The sequence below is a fragment of the Symphalangus syndactylus genome, chromosome 18, assembly GCF_028878055.3.
Source record: "Symphalangus syndactylus isolate Jambi chromosome 18, NHGRI_mSymSyn1-v2.1_pri, whole genome shotgun sequence".
NCBI classification, from domain to species: domain Eukaryota; kingdom Metazoa; phylum Chordata; class Mammalia; order Primates; family Hylobatidae; genus Symphalangus; species Symphalangus syndactylus.
In genome coordinates this window covers 90,029,769-90,054,481 of record NC_072440.2, presented here as the reverse complement: position 1 = coordinate 90,054,481, position 24,713 = coordinate 90,029,769, and the positions used below count along the sequence as shown (strand labels likewise).

Sequence of the window (24,713 nt, the reverse complement as noted above, 5' to 3'; positions counted from 1 at the left end):
TTTGAATTTCTGGATTTAAGAACTGCGAGAAAATAAATTTCTGTTGTTTTAAGCCACCAAGTTGTATTGTCATGATATGGTTTGGCTGTGTCCTCACCCAAAAATCATCTTGAATTCTAACTCCCACAATTCCCACATGTCAAGGGAGAAACACAGTGGGAGGTGATTGAATTATGGGGGCAGGTCTTTCCTATGCTGTTCTTATGATAATGAATGAGTCTCACAAGATCTGATGGTTTTAAAAATGGGAGTTTCCCTGCACCAGCTCTCTTTTTGCCTGTTGCCATTCATATAAGATGTGACTTGCTCCTCCTTGCCTTCCACCGTGATTGTGAGGCTTCCCCAGCCATGTGAAACTCTAAATCCATGAAACCTTTTTCTCTTGAAAATTACCAGTCCCGGATACGTCTTTATCAGCAGTGTGAAAATGGACAAATACAAGAAATTGGTACTGAGAGTGGGGTGCTGTTGAAAACATACCCAAAAATGTGGAAGCAATTTTGGAACTGGGTAACAGGAAAAGGTTGGAACGGTTTGGAGGGCTCAGAAGACAGGAAAATGTAGGACAGTTTGGAACTTCCTAGAGACTTGTTGAATGGCTTTGACAAAAATGATAAGAGTGATACGAACTATAAAGCCCAGACTGAGGAGGTCTCAGATGGAGATCTGGAACTTGTTGGGAACTGGAACAAAGGTGACTCATGTTTTAGCAAAGAGACTGGTGGCATTTGCCCCTGCCTTAGAGATTTGTGGAACTTTGAACTTGTGAGAGATAATTTAGGTTATCTGGTGAAGAAATTTATAAGTAGCAAAGCATTCAAGAGGTGACTTGGGCATTGTTAAAGACATCCAGTTTTATAAGGGAAGTAGAGCATAAAAATTTGAAAAATTTGCAGCCCAAAACTGTGATAAAAAAGAAAATCTCATTTTCTAAGGAGAAATTCAAGCCAGCTGGAGAAATTTGCATAAGTAATGAGGAGCCAAATGTTAATCCCCAAGACAATGAGGAAAATGTCCCCAGGGCATGTCAGAGGTCTCACAGCAGCCCCTCCCTTCACAGGCTCAGGGGCACAGGAGGAAAAAGTAGTTTTGTAGGCCAGGCCCAGAGTCCCCATGCTGTGTGCAGCCTAGGGACTTGGTGCCCTATGTCCCAGCTGCTCCAGTTGTGGCTGAAAGAGCTCAGGCCATGGCTTCAGAGGGTGTAAGCCCCAAGCCTTGGCAGCTTCCATGTTGTGTTGAGCCTGTGAGTCCACAGAAGAATTGGTGTTTGAGAACCTCTGCCTAGATTTCAGAAGATGTACGGAAACACCTGTATGCCCAGGAAGAAGTTTGCTTCAAGGGTGGGGCCCTCATGGAGAACCTCTGCTAGAAGGAAATGTGGGGTTGGAGCCCCCACACAGAGTCCCTACTGGGGCACCACCTAGTGGAACTGTGAGAAGAGGGCCACTGTCCTTCAGACCCCAGAATTGTAGATCCACTGGTAGCTTTCACCATTTACCTGGAAAAGCTGCAGATACTCAACACCAGCCCATGAAAGCAGCTGGGTGGGAGGCTGCACCCTGCAAAGCCATGGGGTAGAGCTGTCCAAGATCATGGGAACTCACCTCTTGCATAAGCATGACCTGGATGTGAGACATAGAGTCAAAGGAGATCATTTTGGAGCTTTAAGATTTGACTGCCTGCTGGATTTTGGACATTTGTGGGGCCTATAGCCCCTTTGTTTCGGCCAATTTCTCCCATTTGGAATGGCTGTATTTACTCAATGCCCATACCCCCAGTGTATCTAGGAAGTGACTAACTTGCTTTTGATTTTACAGGCTCATAGGAGAAAAGGACTTGCCTTGTCTCACTTAAGACATTGCACTGTGGACTGTTGAGTTAATGCTGAAATGAGTTAAGACTTTGGGGGACTGTTGGGAAGGTGTGATTTGTTTTGAAATGCAAGGACATGAGATTTGGGAGGGGCTGAGGCAGAATGATATGGTTTGGCTGTGTCCCCCCCGCCCCCCAAGCAAATCTCACCTTGAATTGTAACTCCCACAATTACCACATGTCATGGGAGGACCCTGGTGATTGAATTATGGGGGCGGGTCTTTCCTGTGTTTTTCTCATGATAGTGAATGAGTCTCATGAGATCTGATGGTTTCAAAAATGGGAGTTTCCCACACAAGCTCTTTTTGCCTGCTGCCATCCATGTAAGATGTGACTTACTCCTTCTTGCCTTCTGCCATGATTGTGAGGCTTCCCTAGCCACATAGAACTGTAAGTGTACTCTTTCTCTTATAAATTGCCCAGTCTAAGGTATGTCTTTATCATCAGTGTGAAAACAGACTAATATAAGTGGTTATGGCACCTCTAGGAAACAAATACATATTCCAAAAAATTTACCCTTTTGAAGTGTACAATTCAGATGGTTTTGGTATATTCATGTACAAACATGTGCACTAATTCCAAAACGTCTTCATCACGCCTCCCATCAACACACACACACACACACACACACACACACACAAGTATTCTATCTTTGCTCTTCTTTCTTAAATTTATTTTCACAATTCTGTGTTCCTTGAATTTCCATGCGAATATTAGGAACAGTTTGTCAGTTTTTGCAAAAAAAAAAAAAAAAAAAGGTTTTTGATATTTTGATGCAGTTTAAATTGAGTCTGTAGATTAATTTTGGGAGCATTGTTATTTGAACAATATTAAATCTTTTAATTCATGAAGATCTGCTTCCTTTTTTTTTCATTTAGTTCTTAATTTCCTTTAATGATATTTTGTGCCTTTCAGTTTAACAGTTTTGGACTTCATTTAAAAATTAATTTCTTATTATTGTATTTATTTATTTTGTAACTGAGTTTCACTCTTGTCATCCAGGCTGGAGTGCAGTGGCAAAATTTTGGCTCATTGCAACCTCTACCTCCTGGGTTCAAGTGATTCCCCCTCCTCAGCCTCCCTAGTGGCTGGGATTACAGTCACATGCCACCATGCCCAGCTAATTTTTGTATGTTTAGTAGAGATGGGGATTCACTATGTTGGCCAGGCTGGTCTCAAACTCCTGACCTTAAATGATCTCCCCACTTTGGTCTCCCGAAGTTCTGGGATTACAGGTGTGGGCCACCATGCCCGACCTATTGTATTTATTTTACTATTATAAAAGTTGCTATTTCAAATGGTATTGTTTTCTTAATTTCATTTTTTGTGTGTTTTTTGCTAGTATATAGAAATAAAATATATTTTTGTATCTTACAACCTCTCTAAACTTTTTAACCTCTAATAGACTTTTGTTGTTTTCTTTGGATTTTCTTTAAAATAAGATCACAGTCTGCAAACAGAGTTTTGGTTCTTCTTTCCAAATATAGATGCCATCCTCTTATTCTTTATTTCAAGGCAAAGCTTTCAATCTTTCACCATTAGCTACAAGGTTAGATATGAGATTTGTGTGGATGCCCTTGCTTAGCTTTAAACAGTTTCCTTTTATTTCTAGTTTTTTGAGTGCTTTTATCATAAAAGGGTAAGTTTTATCAATTTTTTTTTCTGCATCTATTGGTCATTTTTTCCTTTATTATATAAGTATGGTGCATTTCATTGATAGTTTTTATGTGTTAAACCTTGCATTCCTGGGATAAATTCTACTTGGCCAAAGTGCAAAATCACTTTTATATATTCCTAAATTCAGCTTATTACTTTCTTGAGAATTTTGTGTATATATCATAAGAGATGTTGGCCTATAGTTTTTTTCTTCTATTCTTGAGATGTCTTGTCCAGTTTCAGTGTTAGCATAATAATGGCTACATAAGATGAGTTGGAAAATACCCCATGATTTTCCATTTTTTGAAAAATTTTGTTAAGGATTGATATTAATTGCTTTTTAAATGTTGGATAGAATTCACAGATGATATCATCTGATTCTTGGTTTCCCTTTGTGGAAAATGTTTGACTATTAATTCAATCTATTTTTATATAGGTCTATTCAGATTGTTTACTTCTTGGGTTGGTTGAGCAGTTTGTATCTTTCTAGAAATTTGTCCATTTTACGTGAGTTGTATATTTTGTTGACCCTTTTATCTGAATATTTGTCTTTGTTTCTATTAACAATTTTTGTCTTATATAGTAACTATATTTTACTTACAGTTTGTATAGTGTATATTTTTCTATCCTTTTCCATTCAGTCTTTTGTGTCTTTGGGTCTAAAGTATGTTTTGTGTAGACTACATAATTGAATTATACTTTTAAAAATATCAATTCTACCTTCTTTGATTTTTGGAACATTTAATCCATTTTGACCTAATATGATTACCAATAAGGTATGATTTACAGATGCTATTTTGCTATTTTTCTATATGTTTATCTTATAACTTGTTATCCTGTTTTTCTGTTACCACCTTCTTTCAAAGATTTTTTGTTTTTTTTTTTCCCAGTGTAGTATTTTAATTTCTTTGTTGCTTATCTTATTATGTTATTTTCTTAGAAATAACCTAGGGATTAAAATAACATCTTTTGTTATAACAATCTAGTTGAAATTTATACCAAATTAATTCCAATAGTATACAAAAACTTTGCTCTTATATAATATCATTACTTAATTCCATTTTCCTTTTATCATCACACAATTTAAATCTTTGTGTTTTAATCTTAGAAACAAATTTTTTAAGTTATTGCTTTTTTCAGTTGCCTTTTAAATAAGAAACACACACACAGTGTTGCAAACAAAAATGCATTTATACTTTCTTTAAATTTATAGATGTAGTTACCTGTATGGTGCTATTCATTCGTGTGCATGCAAGTTTTTGTCTTGTGTCCTTTTCTATCAGCCTGAACATTCCCTTTATCATTTCTTTTGGGGAAGGTATGCTAACAAATAGTTCTTTGAGTTTTGATTTTTTAGGAATGTCTTAATTTTTCCTTCATTGTTGAATAGATTTTCTGAACATTAAATTCTTGGCTGACAATATTCTTTATTTTAGCACCTTGAATATGCCATCCCAAAGCCTCTCTCCAGGATTTCTGTTGAGAAATAAGCTAGTAATCTTACTGAAAATGACCCATATATAATAGATTGCCTAACTTTTGCCAATTGAAAGATTTGAATTTGTCATTGTCTTTTTTTTTGGGGGGGGTGGGGGCAGAGTCTCGCTCTGTTGCCCAGGCTGGAGTGCAGTGGCACGATCTCAGCTCACTGCAAGCTCCGCCTCCCAGGTTCATGCCATTCTCCTGCCTCAGCCTCCTGAGTAGCTGGGACTACAGGTGCCCGCCACCACGCCTGGCTAATTTTTTGTATTTTTAGTAAAGACGGGGTTTCACCGTGTTAGCCAGGATGGTCTCGATCTCCTGACCTCGTGATCCTCCTGCCTCAGCCTCCCAAAGTGCTGGGATTACAGGTGTGAGGCACCACGCCCCGCCTGTCCTTGTCTTTTGACATTATAGTATGATGTGTCTGCATGCTGATTACATTTCGTGTTCTGCTTAGGGCTTTTTGTGCTTCTTGGATCTGTAGATTAATGTTTTTAAATTAATTCTATGGAGTTTTTAATCATTTCTTCAAATATCCTTTCGGATTTTTATTATCCTCTACTTCTGGATCTGCCATTCTAAGTATGTTGGTATACTTGGTGGTGACTCTTAGGATTCTGAGGCTGTGTTTATTTTTATTCACCTTTTTTTTCTTTCTCAAATGAGATATGTCAATTAACATATATTCAAGATCATTCATTTTTTATTCTGCCATCTCAAATCTTCTATTGACCCACTCTAGTGAAATTTTTGTTTAAGGTTATTAGATAATTCTGCTCCAGAAGTTTTATGTGGTTTTAAAGAAGTCAATTTTATTGCTTAATATTCTCTATTTGGTGAGACATTTTTCTCATACTTTAACGTATGTTCCATTTGCTTATTTGGAAGTTGAAAAAAATAATTGATTTAAAATTTCTATTAACTCTATGACATGGGTTTTCTCAGGGACAGTTTCTATTCATGATTTTTCTTCCTGTGCATGGGCCATATTTTCTTATTTTTTTATTTTTGTTATTTTATGTTGAAAATTGGGCATTTTAGCCTCCCGAGTAACTGGGACTACAGGCAGGAGAATGGCATGAACCTGGGAGGCAGAGCTTGCAGTGAGCAGAGACCATGCCACTGCACTCCAGCCTGGGTGACACAGCAAGACTCCGTCTCAAAAAAAAAAAAAAAAAAAAAAAAAAAAAGACAATTGGGTATTTTAAGTAATAAAATTTTGCAACTTTACAAATTGGATCCCTCTCCTCACCAAGGCTTGTTATTGTTGCTGTTTATTGTTGTTGCTATTGTTAGTTTTGTTTAACCATAAAAAAGGAAATCTTACCATTTCAACAACATGGATGAAGCGGGAGGTCATGATGTCAGTGAAATAAATCAAAGACAAATACTGTCTCATTTATATGAAATCTAAAAAAGTTGAACAAAAACAGAGTAGACATAGTGAAACCTTGTCTCTACTAAAAATACAAAAATTAGCTGGGCATGGTGGCAAGTGCCTGTAATCCCAGCTCCCCATTAGGCTGAGGCAGCAGAATCACTGGAACCCAGGGAGCAGAGGCTGCAGTGAGCCAAGATTGTGCCACTGCACTCCAGCCTGTCCAAGACTCTGTCTTAAAAAAAAAAAAAAAAAAAAAAAAGATTTTTTTTGTTTGTAGTGTTTGGTCTAATGAGTTTTCAAAACTGATTCTGTAAAATCACTAATCTTTATTATGTGTGACCAATTAAGTTTCTGCTCAGTTTAGTAGTCAAGAACAGACTGGACAAAGATTTTCATAAATACCTTGAACTTATAAGTCCTCTAGCTTTTGCTGATGGGTTCTATTTGTGTACTGGAGTGTGTTTTTATTCATTCAGAGTTTCTACAGCTCTGTCTTAGCATTTATTTCTGGTTGGTACAGAATCTCAAGATCAGCCACAGCTGAGCAATTAGGGTCTTTTAAGTCTTTTTCTGGGTACACACACATGCCTGCAGATGCAGGTGGTCTTCTAGATTCCCAGGAGCAGATCAAAGATTTACAAAGCTTCCTATGGACATTTCATATTCCAAAATTTTCATTGATTTTTTGTTTAGTTTTTAATTGTCCCATTTGTTTCAACTGCTTCAGGAAGTTGGGATGTTAAACAGTTGTTGATTAACTGCCCACAATGAGCAAGTTTTGAGTCAGGACGATGAAAGAAAATCCCTGTCAGTGGCGGTTTCCAGGAAACCAGAGGATGGGTTGGTTAAGTTCCACTGTTTGGGAATGGCACTGTTTGTTATCTCCAAACGTGTTCTCTTCCTTCAGTGGCTGCTTGTCTACTGATATTTATTTTTTATTATTTTTTTTTTTTCTTGAGACAGAGTCCTGCTCAGGCACCCAGGCTGGAGTGTGGTGGTGCAATCTCGGCTCACTGCAACCTCTGCCTCCCTGGTTCAAGCCATTCTCTTGCCTCAGCCTCTCGAATAGTTGGGATTACAGGCACCTGCCACCGTGCCCAGCTAATTTTTTTATTTTTAGTAGAGACGGGGTTTCACCATGTTGGCCAGGCTGGTCTTGAACTCCTGACTTCAGGCAATCCACCCACCTCGGCCTCCCAAAGTGCTGGGATTACAGGTGTGAGCCACCACGCCCACCGTCTACTGATTTTCAAGGCTACAGTGATTGTGCGGTTATTGACTTTCAAGGCTTCTACAGAACGGAAACAGGGTGTGAGTATGTTAAAATGTTGGAAGCTCGCTGTTCTTACAGAGATTTGGCCCCTTTTTAAAATAAACCCTCCTTGGATTATTGCGTGGCCTATTAATTCTGAGTAATGAAAAAGTTGATTTTGACTTTTTGCCATTGTTCTTATTGTTTTTATGGAGTTTTTGGAGGTCCTTTTCTCATTGCATTGCTGTCAGTGTTACATGGTTAGTTACTTTTGTATTTGAGGCTGCTGTGTATCTGTTAAAATTTTGTGGTTGCATTAACAGAAATTCAACCTGGCTTAAGAAGTAAGACAATGTTTAAGAGGGATTTGGGGGATTTTACAGAGTGAAATGGATAGCTGAAGCACTATGTCTTGCAAAGACACAAACACTGATGGTTACACAACGTAACCAGAAGAAATTCTCACAAACACTAGTAAGGAGGCGACTGGCCTAGGGAAATTTTTCTGACAGCTGCATTTCAATTGCACTTTCAAAATATTGAAAGAAAATATATACATCATCTAAATCAATGAAAACGAAAGGCTGATGGAGATTTGAAAGGATCCAAATACCCCAAACCATCCTCTGGAAGCCAACCAGTATCCACATAACAGGAACTAATTGAAATTTTTCCCAGCATTCTGTGTCTGGGTATACTGACTCCAACAATTTATAATCTTTTTTATCCTCAAAATAAGACTTAAAGTTCTAAAATAAAATATCCAATTGCCCTACTATGGAAATAAGAAATAAGAACACTGGGGACTAATAATTTAAGGTTGAGACACCAAAAGAAAAAATAATGGGTTCCAGGTGAGAAAGAACAGTATGTGTATCCACTATATGACATAAATATAGATTTACAAAGATTCTCAAGTCTAAGTAAAAACAACATCTCAATTTAAACATTTTCACAATGATCAAATTACACTCTTTTATTTTATTCATCATTCACACAGAAGCTAAATTGATATTTAACAGAAACTTCCATCACTCTAATCACACATTTAAAATAATTCCACAACTTCCCATTTTATTAGGACAAAGTCCTACATCATCTAGCCTCTATCTTCTTCACCATCCTTGTCCTTTTCTCACCTATCTTTCTTTCTAATAGCATTGCTCTTTGGTTGAACCCATCTTGTTCCCACATCAAGCTTTCACATCTGCTATTTTCTCTTTCTGAAATGTTCACCTACACCCTCTTTTCAGGAGTCATTTTCTCCTTCTCTTACTAATTTTATTAAGCTTAAATATTAATCCATTAAAGGATAATATTTGATTACTTATATTTATTTCTTTTCTCTCTGGACCCCATGTTTTTCTTTCATATACTACATCTGTAATTTATTTGTTATGTGTTTATTTCATATCTTATCGACCATGGAAACAGATCCATTCTGTTTTGTTCACCATTACATATGCATGTTTGTGGCATGCCAAGCACATATGGACCAAATATTGCTTAATGAGATAAATTAATCTACTTCTATACCCAAACCTACACAAACATGAAACATGTCTTTCATAAAATGTTTAGAATCAATAAGACTGTATACCTAAATATATTGACAGAATTTTGTTGAAAATGAAACAGATGAAAATAGTATTAACTAAATGTAAATTTTTGTACTTTTTCTGTCTTATGTGTTGTGACTACTCAGAAATTTAAAAAATAACATTGAGAGAGTTGCGTTCTGCATTCGAATGAGATTTTCTTTCCTTGAAAGAAGCATCATTTCTGTATATTGTGCTTCCAGTGATGGTATAATTGTCTAATTGGTAATTCCTATTTTTGTTAATGCCAAAGCAAATTTGCAAGACAAAAAGAATAGTCGTATTATATCATTTCATATTGTATTTGAGTCCAAAATTAGAAATTCCTCCAGCTCAGACTGAGGATAGGATCCCACCATGAATATATCTTCTCTTTGTAATCCCTTCTATGTTTCTTCATTCACAGATATTCACAAATAAGTAGAAATCATTAAGCATTTAAGAAGAGAAAAAAAGGTTTGAAAGAGAATGCCAACAATGAAGGAATTAAATAAATGACCCCTGAGAAAAACAGACAAATAGTAAACAACAGCAAATGCTTAAAAACATATTCATGAGGTATTGCTTGAGCCTAGGAGTTCTAGACTAGCTGGGGCATCCTAGTGAGACTCCATCGCTACAAAAGAAAAATTAGCCAGGCATGGTGGAGCACATCTGTAGTCCTAGCTCATCAGAAGCCTGAGGTGTGAGGATCACTTGAGCCCAGTAGGTTAAGGCTGCAATAAGCCATGACTGAGCCATTGCACTCCAGCCTGGTAAATAGGGCAAGACCTTGTCTCAAAGAAACAAAACAAAAACCCACAAAAAACAGAACAAAAACAATGTACTCATTAACAGAACAAGAATGTTTTAAATGAAGCAATCTGAGAATAAAAAATGCTATGTATGTGTACATATAAATGCATATAACGTAATTATACAATGTGTTATATGTTAACTCTAAAATATATACTTGACAAATTGCTTACACTTTTAAGTAGGTAATCTGAATTACAAAAAGGACATGAACAAAAATAAAAATATTTGCAAAAATGGAATTGAAATAAATCTCCATAATATAGAAAAATGAAAGGACAAAACAACAGAAAAAGATCGAAAAGCAAGCTTACTGAGAAGGTATTATACACACAGGTTCTTAGCCTAATCCTAGTTAAGAGTTCCATGATGAAAAAGCAGAAACAGAAAGGAGGGCAGAATCAAAGAACAACGGATATGAGGGAAAATATTGTCAGATTTGAAATGTCTATGTTATTTGAAACAATTCCCTCAAACCTAGGCATTCATTTATGATTTTTCACAACCACAAGGAAAAATAGAACATTATAACTATATCTTTTAAAAGGAAAACACTATACTTTATCCAGACTATCAGACTTCTTATCAGGAATGCTGGATCTACAGAATAATTACATTATCAAACACATTTTCATAGATTTCTATATCCAGTTAAACTTCCAATAGGCATATCATCTGGGAACAAATGTAAAATGAGTCTGGTCACATGAGTAGAAGAAAGCTTGGCAACTAAACCTGGTCCAGAAACAAGACAATCTATCAGTTACTGGCACTCAGTAGTCTTCTTTCAGCAGTAACTTTTAACAATATTAGGTTACATTTTCTTCATTCTATTTAGTTCTGTAATGAATTGGCATTGAAGTTTTAAATTGATATTAGTTTTAGAATATGTGGTTTTAGAATCAAACTATAGACACAATCAAAAACCCAATTATAGATATAGAGGAAAATGTAATGTCATAACTCTCGATGCAAAATAAAATGGCTAAGAAAATGGGAAAAAATTAATAAGAATATTAGTAAAAGAACATTAGGTGCCCCAATTTCACATCTTTCATACAGGAAGTGCAACGGATTCTGTCTAAAATTGACAGAAGTTCTTATGTGTGCAGAAATAATGATTTAAACTTATTCTAATTAATGATGTCAACTAAACAACAAATGAAATACTTATTGACACAAGTACTAACAATTGGGCAGTAAAATTGGGAAGGATACGTATTTAATAGTACAGTACAATGCCTCCTAATTTTCATTGTTATTTTTAAACTTCTCTGTACTGGTAATATATTATGAAACAGATCTGAGTTCACTTTTTAAAGACAAACAATATCCACATAAAATAAAAAGAAAAAGCTGTTAACACTATTTGTCTATAGGGAGGTACATTGGTGTTGGGTAAGGGAAGAGGCTTTTAGTTTTCATTTCTATTTTTGTTGGGCAGGTTATATTTTTACCCAGGTGCATATATTAGTTCTCTAATATAATTCCAGGTTAAAAAGATGATCTTTTATAATTATGTAGCCTGGGCTAATCTCTTAATATATTTATCATTATTGAACCTGAATGAATTGGCAGTGGTTCTAATAAACAAAATTGTTCTCATAGAATAAAAATTCAGCATCATAGAATATTAAAATACTGTGAAAATCAGGCTTAGGATCTTAACCTTTCAAGATCCTAAGGGTAAGGTAGAATGAGACTACAAAATCTTAGGCTATGTGCTCGTAGTGTTAGTGGCACCTAAAGGGAACGCACATTTTCAACCAACTCTAATGAGACCTTAGTGGAGAATGTTGGTTTTCATGCTGCAGTGTCTTCTTCCATTTCCATTCTTCTTCCAAATATGCCTTCAACTAATCTCAAGAAAACTAAAGCAACCATGGATTCATAAGTGAGGTTTTGATAATTATCTTCACCAAATCCTCCATCGCTTCCTTTTATATGTCATAAAGTTGCCATATTCTGTATTTCCCTTTGCTATATCATCTTATGCAGCAAATAGAAGGCTACGCTAAATAAACCAACAGAGCAAAAACACAATCTGTATAAAAATTGAAAGGCATTTAGCCTTGTAGAAGAAATAATCCAACTCTGGTACCTATATTGAGAAAATAGAAGGAAGAACAATGTAAATCAAGACACTTCTATTTTTCATGGTTCCAAAATTTTCTACTTAAAACAGTAGACTTCAGTATAATTAATGTTAAGTCACTGTAGCATTTATACATGCAATGCTCATCCTTTTATACTAACAAAAAGTCATTCAAATATTTCTTGCAGATATAGTTTTTATATCTCAGCACCTTTAAATTGTGTATGCTGGGTTGATTTGAACAAATTTCAGACACCAAAGGAAGTTCTCAGACTGAATCTGCTGCAAGGCCCCAGTCTTTCAAAAGGACTACTTTGTAGGAGATACTGTCATTAGATGGATAAGTGTAGAACTGTTAACTATCAGATACACTGATATTTACACATGGGGATTCCAGTGTCATTTGACCTGTTTCATTGATGCTGACTGAACAAAAATAAAAGTGCATCTCATTGTCACCAAATTAGTGTGCATTGTTTCTTAAAATCATTTCCAGCCTGGCACCAGAGAAAAAGAGATTATAACCACTGAGTACCCCTTGCTTTATTGCAAATTTGGAATACAGTTAAATGTATTACATTTTAGATTTTAAAATGTGACATGTAAAAATAAAGGTTTTATAGACTTCAAGAAATGGGTATCTTGAGCAAGTGTTCAATACTATAACCAAGTTTATTCAACTTTGCCCACTTATGCAGTGTACGTGGTTTAAAACACAATGCAGAAATACTACTGAGTCTAGTAAATGGAATTATCAATGTGATTTTGCTCCTTCTCAGTCAAGACTAACTCAAATCCCTTCTCATTTTTCATTTATTAATCATTCCTGCTCCATCAGATGCTCAGGATCTGAAATAACCTAGAGTCCATCCTATTAGTAAATCAAACCATCTAGCTAATATATCCAAAAGCATATTAATTTTATTCATTATATACATATAAATACGAAAAAGATCAGATGCCAAATCTTTGTTTTAGAAATTGAGAAGATGAGACACAGAAATTAAAGAGGTGTGGAAAGGACTACATGGAACAGAAACAATTGGCCCAGAGGCCTGAATAGGGTTCAAAATCAGCCTGGTCTAAAAGGGAGGTCTTGGGCTGAGGGACAATATATCTCTAGTCCAGTGGTCCAGAGTATACAGCAGGATGCCCTTTTGTCCATCACTCTTAGTTGGGATGACAGCCACCTCCAAATCTAGTTTGGAGTCTAGTGACATTGGGACATGGAATATGACATTAGTATCCAGAATATTCTGGTCTCAAAGCCATGTTTCATAATGCTCATAAACATCTAAGGCCCCTAGAGCCTGGAATTATGATTATTACTTTCCAACTCTTTGTCCTCATATTACTTGATCCCTTTTGTAGTGATTTTTCGAATGCTATGTTGTAATCAAGATCCTTTCCTAATTTTGAGAATACCACCCTGGGAAAGAATAAGAGCAGTGGACACAGTCTGCTTTGGGAACAATACCAAGCATTGCGAGCCTAAGGACATAGTGAATACCTCTCAGTCTAGGGAGAAGCCTCAACTCATTACCCAACACCAACAGTACCCAACTTTTTAAACTGTCAATCCTGAGAAAGTATACCATGTCTGGGGTATCTTCTATGAGATAAATATGAACTCTACTCTTTAATGCTTCACAAATAATTGAGCTAATCCCCAAATAAAGTTAAACCATTTTGTCTCAGTATATGCTTCTGAACTGGTCAGAACTTGACCTGTAGACATTCTTGACACTCCATATGAAAGTAAATCACAACAAAGCAAAATGATCATGCATGCTTAAGACCCTGAGTTTCCATCTGTTTTCTCTAAAATGACCCACACTGAGAAAATTGCTTAACATGCACAAGGTAAGCCCCATTTTATAAGCCAGTAATGGAGAAACTGCAGTAACTAATTAGCTCCTACCAGTACAAGTCAAACTGTTATTAACAAAATCTGAAAGTTAAATAGAGGTTCATTACTTCCCTAGTCATTGGCGCCCCCTCCCTGGGGAGTGTTTAACTTGTAGCAATGGTTTTGGCTTTGCTTGATTAAATCTCATTATGAGAGAGGAATAAGCACTTGTGCCCAAGTCTGAAGGAACCCAGAGGTGTGCCAAGCCAACCATTAAGCTATGCAGAAAAGTAGATGGTTAGAAATTGGCATGCAGAGACTTCTCTTCCAAATCAGTCTGAAGTATGGTGAGAAACATTGTTCCAAGGCTTTTGTTTTTCCCCCTGATGGGTTCCTTTGAGACCACACTGAAAAATGGCCCATCTCCACCTCTCTATTCAAGAAAAACATTGTTAAATAGGTTTGTGTTACTTCCCACTCTTCTAAGGACCTTTCAAGGGAATATAGGGTTTGCAATGTTGGGCGGTTGGCAGTATGTAAAGAAGAAAGCAACAGAGTGTGTATAGTCAGTTTTCCAAAGAGAGCAAAGGCCAAGGCAGGTATGTAGCTTAATAATTATGGATTAGCCTTGTAAGCAGGAACAACTCTGCAGAAGTTAACCCATCACTTGCCATTATCTCCCCTCCTGCTTATGGACTCTGTCATATTCAGCAGTGAAAGGTAAGGTATTAAAGGATAGAACTTCCACGTAGCTCCATTTCTATCCCCTCTCCACCTTGAACCAGAAGGAGCGTCAGTGCCCTTATAAAACATGAGATACCTATGAAGTTTGATCTCTGCCAATTGACTGAAAATAGGATTGTTAAACTGTGGTTCATAACCTTTTATTTGCTCTTTTTTGATTTCAATATTCAACTTTGTAAATTAAAATTAATATATTCTTTTCTGGAAAAACATCTTACAACTTTTAGAGTTGGTGTCAAGAAAATTGCCTTTTTATTGTGTTTTTTTTTATTCCAGTAACTTGGGTGAGTCACATATGACTGCCATGACCGTTTCCATCTGTGAGCCTAACTATGAATATCCCTAACTGTGGCATAAACAAAGGTAAGCAGGTGTCTTTGTTGTAGGACTTTTCATAATTTTAAATTATATGTTAAAATAAGGTTTTAAATACAATATTCACAGAGAGTATTCAAAAAGAATAAAACATAGCACTTCCCAAGGTGTATTTTTTAATCACAAGTCTGTTCTTCACAATACATAGAAATTCTATGGGACAGTTTGAGAAATGTTTGACTAACCCAGAGTTTCCTAAACTTGGCACTATTGACATTTGAACCACATAATTCTATGTTGTGAGCTATGTTCTGTGCACTGTAGAATGCAGAGCCCCTGCCCACTGGATGTCCCCTGCATCCCCAGTCATAATAAAAAAATGCCTCCAGACACTTCCAAATGTCCCTCAGGGGTAAAATCATCTGGAAAAACTGATTTTCAGGGGTCCTTCTGGCTGGCATGTTCAGAAAAAATGTTCTCTAAACCAGTAAGAGGTAGTGTGGGGTAGTCATCGACACCACACTTTCCAAAATTAAAGCTTTGTGGTTCAAGTACAAAGTTTACTTGTGTTAAATATTGCGGAACTTAACACCCAGAATCTTTAGTTTCTGCATCTGTGAAATGGTAATAATAATAATACCACCTACCTAGTATAGATGTTATGGGGCTTAAAGGAAATAATGTTTGCAAAGTATACCATATACATGTATACATATACATATACATGTATACATATACATGTATACATATACATGTATACATATACATGTATACATATACATGTATACATATACATGTATACATATACATGTATTTAGAGTATTTAGTATACATATACATATATGTATATATACATATATACACATATACGTATACATGTATATATATACATACATATATACGTGTATATATACATACATATATACGTATATATATACATACATATATATGTATATGTATACTAAATACTCTAAATACTAGACAGTGTCTAGTACACAATAGAGAACTTGGCAAATACCAGCTCTCATCCTCTCTGGAATTCACTATTAACCTTGATTTACTTAGTTGCTAATTATTTCTAAAAGTCACTTGCTTTTTCAGAAGCAGGTTACAACCCAAATAATTTCCTTTTTCTTATTACTTCTCTCATTTATTTCCCTATCATATTTCATACATCCATTCATCAAATAACTATTTTTGAACCTTTTTTGTTGCACTTCTGTGCTAGGCTTCTAATAAGCGGTTTCTGATTCACTTGGAGGAACAGAAAACACCTCTGTCTAAAGTTGTTGGTCCTAGAACTTACACTGTAGTCCTTTCAAAGACATTCCCAGACAACAAGAGATTAAATGCAGGAAAACAAACTACTCTAGGTTTTTCAAGCACAGTGGAATTAATATAGAAATCTTTGAAAAGGCTGGAGAGCTGACGTCAGGGGCTACTACTAAATTTGCTTTTCAAGGTGACACCTTCATGACACAGACTCGCTGGCAGGAACTATCTGCTTTTATACTACCACTGCTGTCATTGCCACAGCTGTCTCAAACCCATGAAGCGGGTGACAAGCAAATGAATCCACTTCAGACACGCGTTTGCTAGAGCTTGCTTGTCAGCTAGCACAGACAGAGAGATGGGTTTGTTCTTCTAATCTCATATGAGTACATTTAATTGGCAGAAACTAATTAATATACAGAATACTAGCTACGAAGCTGTCTAGAAAATATATAGTTGATGCAGAAGTAATCGCGGTTTTTGTTCTTGCTTTTAACAACAAAAACCACAATTACTTTTGCATTAATGTAATATTTACCTTTCAGAACCTTCCCCCCAAACAAGAAAAGTGAAATTGTGCATGTGAGTGCATTTAATTGGCAGAAACTAATTAATATCCAGAATACTGGCTACAAAATTGTCTAGAAAAAATATGTATTTTTTATCTTTCCAAACCTTCCAAAAAATGAAACTGAAATAGAGGCCGATCCCAACATCCAGTTATCCCACATAGACAACCCTGTAGAGACATACATCCATAATATTGAACAGTGGTAACAGAAAGATCCACTTGGTCCTCTCTACTGTAATGTAACAGTCCCTTGTATAAAGAAAAGTCACTTGTTCCCTCCCTTCAAGAGGAGGCTCATCAATCACTCTTTCTCTTCCTTTGTGTGGTTCATTCTTCATCTAGTCAAAATTCCACCCTGAGACACTATAACGTAAAAATTAAATCATGAAGTTCAAAACCAACAGCATACTTTATATAAAAGAGAAGGAATTTGTTTACTATAATAATATGGCCATAACAAAGAAGGAAATAAATACGCATTGCTATTTTTCTTGTTTTTGCAACTGATCATGAGACCATGGCTGGTATTTATAATTTCCACCTTTCACAATATATTCCATTATTCCTTTACCTTGAGGCAGCACATCAGACTGTTAAGGGTTCTTTGCATCTTGGACAACTGAAGCTTCATTCCTGAGGAGTGTGAGCACTGGTATGGAAGTTTCTGATGTCCTCTAAGATACTTCACAGACGCTCTTGCCCAGATGTATTCGCCTGTCTACTACTGTATAGCAGCAGACCTATTTTTCCTTAATAATCAGCGTCATTCAGTCCAGTTAATTCAGTAACTGCCTTCCTGTTTACTGATCTAGATGAACTGGTTCTAATGAGACATCACAGCTACCATCTTCCTCTTCACTGGCATAAAATTCACCCAAGTGTAGTCATTGAAATTCTTGTTATTTGAACCTGATCATAACTTGCTTCTCCATGGCACACAGCTGTGTGAGTTCCCAACACTGGGGTATTGAGGGCTCAGAGGGTTGAGGATAAAGTGGGTTTGCAGCAGTAGGATGTTCCAAGCCCCACAAAATCATTTCCTGTACCCTACTGTCCCTACTCCTGGTCAAGAGCCAGGACTTTTCACCAATATAATGCCAGTTGACTCCTGAGTTATCACTGACAAAATTTATATCCTAAAGTCATAATTTTAACTACTAACATCTTCAAACAACATTTTCCATGTGGAATTGTTCAGACACATTTATGTTTTTCTCTACTTTCCTGTTTACCTTTTTTCTACAGTTATTCACTCATATACACATAGTAAATGATATTATTTTTATTAGCATTATTATAACTATTTTAATTGCCATTTTAAAATACTTCACTATACATTACCTCGTTTAATCATTTCAATAATTCTGAAGATAATTGGTATATCTTACACATAAGGAAACTGATATAAAGGTCTAAGTATCTTCTACAACCTCAAGCAGGAATAATAACAACCCACAACTCAGACTTTTTAACCCCTTAGACAGACGCAAGAGCAGGAATGGAGCCTCTTAAGTTTTTCTCAAATCTTTCATAGCTTTTGATAAAAATTCTCTATTTCTGTGCAACAATATGTTTTCTTACCTTCATATGGATCACTGAAAAATGGAATTTATTCTTGTATTTCTCCCTTTTTTCATTGTAAGGAGGTGATACCCTAATAGTTCTGTAGGGACCCAAAATCAGGATAGTTAAAATTCTATTTCCTAGAAAATATGGAAAGAAATTCTTGATTTTTATCTCAATTTATTTTATCAGTAACTAACAGAACTAATTTTAAATTCCATTTTTTCCTCTCAGAAATTCTACAAGTACTTTAAATGGAGCTGTCACTGTGTATCCAAGCAATGAAGCAATGATTGATTTCTGATTCACCTCTGATAAGGCTCCTTTTGATCAATTATTGAACATCCCAGGAGTGCACAGGACTCTTGTATTGTGTGTCCTGACAGCACTGTGTGATTTGGCCAATCCATTACTCTTAACGCCTTTGATGTGTTCCTTGTCTGATTAACAGCTCAATATTTCTAGAGCTTATATTCCTAACAAATCTCACTCTGTGGCATATTGCTTGGCTTTCTGTGTTTCATGACCAATTTGCATACAGCTAAAGAAATGTTCCCCTAAATATCACTGATCAGCTGGAAAACAGATATATCAAACAACTATAGCTATCCTAGAGGAAAAACAGGGGTAAATCAGTTAAAATGTTAGTCTGGAAGCCAATAATTTATCACCTAAATGATGATTTCTTTGTATTTTTACTTTGCACTGAGACACATAAAACAATTTCACATCACACAATGACAAAATTGCGTGCTCCCACACTGGATCCTTAACCTCTCTGAGACTGTGAGTTAGATATATTTTGCATTTGAGATTAACACTGAGAAACCTCCAAATTTAGGACTAAGGTATTCATAAAACTACGATTTTATTCAAGTGAGAAAATTCATATTACTTAACAGAGGCTGTCCTATTTAACAAAATCAGAGATGACTAACTCTCTTCATTAATTCTGACAGTTCATCATAGGGTTGCTTCTGTTGATAAGATCTCCTCTTCATAAGTTTCATCTGCCATGAACCTACTTTAGGCTTTTATGAAAAAGCACACTGTAAATTTGTTTTGGTTTGAAAACCAGTCAAGTTAAATAATTGTTTATATAGTGTTTATTTTTTCATTCATCCCTTCATTTGATCATTCAAGAAATTGATTGAATGCTCACTCTGATTAATACAGATGTATGCTGCTAGACACTTGAATGTTGACTTTGAATCATATTCTAATACAAGATTAATCCTGATGTCAGCAGAGTGATTCTGCCCCCTTCCAATCCATTTGTCACATAGTAGCCAGAGTGATTTATTTTGTTTTTAAAAACACATAAGTGGATCAAGTCAACTTCATCTTGTGATACTTTTCCTTGTCAATTTTTCCCTTTAAGCTGGCCCTGCCATTCCTAAAACACAAGATCTCTCTGATCTGCCTTAGAGCCTTTGGGCTTGTTATTTTCTTGTTGCTTATCTTCATTCCCTTGGTTTTTTGTAGGCCTCTTTTTTTATTCTCAGGTAGGCCTACCCTAAGAAAAGTACCCTCTGATATTATCTATTGAAACTCCATAAGTAAATCTTCATAGCACTTATTGCAATAAGTAACTATTTTCTCTCTCCCTCCCTTTCTCTCTCCTATCTACCTATCTAACCATCCATCCATCTACTCGTCATTTCCTGTCTATCCCAACCATCCCCTCATGCTCTTGCTCATATGCAAACACGTATTAGATTTTAATTCCACGGTACAGAAATTTGTTTACCTCAGGAAGGACAGAACAGGCTCATATTTCACCAGTCCAAAACACTTCCACATGACACAATGACCATTTCTCCTATACACATTAGCATTTTTGCATGGCCAAGTGACTTTCCTAGTGTCCCCTTCCCTCTTTTCCCTCTTTTCCTCATTGACTCTCCCTTTTCCATCACCCTCCCTAGAAAGAGACAACAAAGGAAAGACCACAACAAAAATATTTTTGATTTCTTAAGCAAAACTATTCGGTTCAGTTCTCCACAGAAGCTCCAACAAACATCATTCGAGACCTGCTTTTTTATTGGAAAAGATTTAAACTTTGAAATTACAGTTTATGACTTCACAGAATGCAGTTGTCTTCCCAGTTTCTGCTTGTGGGTGCGAGAGATTCACACTTCTAGTTTTACTAGCAAGACTGACATATTTCTATTACAGGATTAGCCCCATATTTCTAATTGTTTTTGCTCATTGGATATGCAGCCTGTACTGAGTCTAGATAATTTTAAAAATTACTTCCTAGTTGGCAAAGCAGCACTATGGTTCTTATTGCAAGTATGATAGCATTACATAAAATCAGCTTAAAAAAAAAATGTATCCACAGACCAACTCAGACCACGAAGTGTTTTAGGACATCAGCTTATTTAATAATCACAACAATTCCTTACAATTCCTTTAAAAATAAAAGAAAGATTGTTGTTCCTATTGACAGATGGACTGGGGAGATTAAAGGCTTTCCCAAGTAGCAAATTCACAGCCAACATGAAAGGTCACTACACAAGAAGGATGGAGGCAATGAGGCTGAGTGACAGCAGCCATCCTGTGTCCAGCACAGCACCTCTCACATGTGCTTTTCCCCATTCCTCTTCCTTGAGATTACCGGTGATAACTATGAATGTCCACATCTATAAAACCCAATCATCTGGGTAGAACTTGACATTCAATATTACCACCATATTTCCATCTCAGAAGGTGATGTACCTACAATCCCATTTAGATATACTGATAACTGGATACTTAATCCACTTAAAAAGATGAAGGCTTTCAAACTGTTAGGTCTTCCTACAAGTTAGAATGTGGGGAATTTTCAAGTGCCGTGAAGATAGGGAGCAGAGAGGCAGGACTTGCCATGTTTGAACTTTCAGGCATCATTGGTAGAATCACCCTCTACCTCTAAAAGGTTTGAACATGAGCTCTATGATTACATGTCTTCACTGAGCAACCAGCAATCATGGCCACATTCAGCTGGTCTCTGCCTCACCTTATTTGCCTAAGGTAGCAATAATACAACATGCACAAAGTCTGTATCTCTGACCCTGATTACTTATCTTTACTCTCATGGCCACAGAAATCCTCACATTTCTGACTAATCAGAAATCATCAGATTAACTAGAAGTTAAAATGGTTCCAGAATGAGTACTCATGGAGAATCTTTGTTCCAACTGGTTTTAAATGTCTCCAACCAATGGGGCATCACAGCCGTCCGATCAGTGGCCTTTGTTAACAAGCATGCCTTGAGCGTGTCCACGTCTCCCTGTACAGACCAACTTGTTTCTAATCAGCGAGTATTGATCTTCTCTACAGATTTGTTTGTTAAACCGACATCTACAACAAACATCAGACATCAAAAATGATATCCACCATTTTGCTATATCATCTTAATTAAATGTCAAATTCAAAGAATGCCATTTTCGGCAGTAAATAAAAGGCCCCACAATAATGTATCGTGGAAATTTTCTCCCTGTTACTCTCTCCTGTTTCCTGAAAATTGTTTATACCATTTTCTCTGACCTCTTTATTTTATTGTTTAGTTGCAAACCCTGCTCAAGCTAACATAGTTACTAGTTCATGTAAAGCACAGAGAAGTCCTTGACTCCATTAAAATAAATTTTTTTTTTTATTATACTTTAGGGTTTTAGGGTACATGTGCACAATGTGCAGGTTTGTTACATATGTATCCATGTGCCATGTTGATTTCCTGCACCCATTAACTCGTCATTTAGCATTAGGTGTATCTCCTAATGCTGTCCCTCCCCCCTCCCCCCACCCCACAACAGTCCCCGGAGTCTGATGTTCCCCTTCCTGTGTCCATGAGTTCTCATTGTTCAATTCCCACCTATGAGTGAGAACATGCAGTGTTTGGTTTTTTGTCCTTGCGATAGTTTACTGAGAATGATGTTTTCCAGTTTCATCCATGTCCCTACAAAGGACACGAACTCATCATTTTTTATGGCTGCATAGTATTCCATGGTGTATATACCCAAAGGACTATAAATCATGCTGCTATAAAGACACATGCACACGTATGTTTATTGCGGCACTATTCACAATAGCAAAGAGTTGGAACCAACCCAAATGTCCAACAATGATAGACTGGATTAAGAAAATGTGGCACATATACACCATGGAATAAAATAAAATTTTAAAAAAACCTTATATTAGTGTGTGTGGAACCATAGTATGTATCTCAATCACTGGAAAACATCTGCCTAAGAACAACTTAAAGTTCTGGAGAAATATCGTAAGCTCTATTTATGACTTCGAGCTCTATAATCAGTAATCATCTGAAGAGATCTCTCTAGACTAATATAATCTGAATCAATAGAGTGGAGAAATACTTTATTTCTTACATACTTCTCTGTGAAGGCTATGAAGCAAATGCTGCTTTCTTAATCCTCTGCAATGCAGTGCCCTTTTTTTTATGTGTTATAGTGTAAATATATAAAATTACAGTATAATTTGTATGTGGCTATTGAACCTATAGAATCTCCCAAGAAGATCTCTGCTCAAGAGTGAGCCAGAAAAATAGAAATTATACTTTCTCCTTTAAAATAGGATTGTGATATATTATATAGATGAAAATTTTAGAGATACAAAAATAATAACTGATGAAATGGTCAGATTCCTTATATTACATTGTAGGGTCTCTCATACTCTATCCTGGCTACTGCTTAAATGTATGTCTCTGAGGGAAATCACTCCTCAGGATCTTTGCACAACTGGCCAGATGTAGAAGTTACTCTTATCACTATCTTTTCCTCCTATATTGTTTCATTTTTTTTTCCAGACAAAGAGTACTTTGAGGATTATATCTACATATGTAGTACTCATTCTTAGCGCTTTCAAATACAATTAGGAAAGGAATAACTTCATTCTTTAAATTTTTCTTACATTTTTTTCCTTATTTGAATTGAATAGTCTACTCAATTTTTTGTGTTTTTCAGGTAATTCAGACCAAACATCTTGAATTGTTATTTTTAATAAAAAATGATCTAAGTAGTTAATCATTAGTAATATTTTTATAATAGAATAAATTACAAATTGAGTTTGTGTTGCTATGACTGACAAGTACAACTGTTGATATTTAAGCAGTTGGTAAGAAATGAGTTTACCGGAGTATCAGGCAAGGAAACTTCCAGAAAGCCATCTAGTTCTCATTAGAAGGCTTCAATCATTGCAGAGACCATTATGGTATATTCCTTTGTTCTCATTCAGTGAAGAACACACACACACAAAAAGAACACAGAGCAAGGCCTTTAAAGGTTGCTCTTTAAAGAAAGAAATAATTAAAACAGTTTAGTCCTTCTTGAATTTGTAACTGCCAAATTGCTAATGTAGGCAGGAAATACTGTAGCACACAAACTGCTTCACATGATGTAGCATAAACTCACTATTGGGGGAAATGATGTCAGAAACTTAATAAAATAGACACATGATCACGACTTTAATCTTACCAAGTAAGAATATAAGAGTAATTTACTTTGAAAGTTTCTACAGAGAAACCAAAGATGCTGTAATTCCTTCCTGTTCCTCATCACAGGGCAACCCCTACTTCCACCCTCAGGCCATGGGGCTTGATGTGGGAACATGGAATCACTGGTGAAAGGCATCCAGAGGAGCTGAGTCACATGTCAGTTGCGGCCCTGGTACAACTATACTCAGCATGCCCTGCTCAAGCTTAGAGTCTCAGGTTTATTAAAATTTAATTGATTCATTTAAAAATCAACTGTTATTTTAAGTCAAAGCAGTTTTATCTTTCCAGAGATTTAAATTACCTTTAAATAATATTTTGTTTTTCCATTTTCCTGCCTTAACCTATTGGCTATGATGTAGGTCCCTTTTAAGTAAGTTAGTATAATGAAAAGACTATTGAGTACTATTCAGCCATAAAAATAAATGTGGTCCAGTCATTTGCAACAGCATGGATGGAACTGGAGATCATTATGTTAAGTGAAATAAGCCACAGAAAGACAAACATTGCATGTTCTCACTTATTTATGGGTCCTAAAAATCAAATCAGTTAAACTCATGGATGTAGAGAATAGAAGGATAATGACCAGAGGCTGGGAAGGGTAGTAAGGGGTTGGGGGAGGTGGGATGGTTAATGAGTTTAAAAAAAAAAAGTTAGGAAGAATGAATAAGACCTACTGTTTGATCACAAAGTAAGATGACTATAGTCAATGATAATATAATTGTATATTTTCAGATAAAGAATGTAACTAGATTGTTTGTAACTCAAAGGATAAAT

General features: G+C 36.0%; 1 long non-coding RNA gene across 2 annotated transcripts in view; it reads left to right on the top strand.

Moving 5' to 3' along the window:
- Nucleotides 1-24,107, top strand: part of LOC129468008 (uncharacterized) — a 38,665-nt gene extending 14,558 nt beyond the window's left edge. Inside the window, exons 3-4 of one of the 2 annotated variants that reach the window (XR_010117289.1) lie at nucleotides 15,001-15,087; nucleotides 24,006-24,107. This is a non-coding gene — a long non-coding RNA (uncharacterized lncRNA). Of the gene's footprint in view, nucleotides 1-15,000; nucleotides 15,088-18,679; nucleotides 18,818-24,005 lie in introns of those variants that run through there. The other variant, XR_008652524.2, reaches the window with a different exon arrangement.
- Nucleotides 24,108-24,713: the final 606 nt, after the last annotated feature.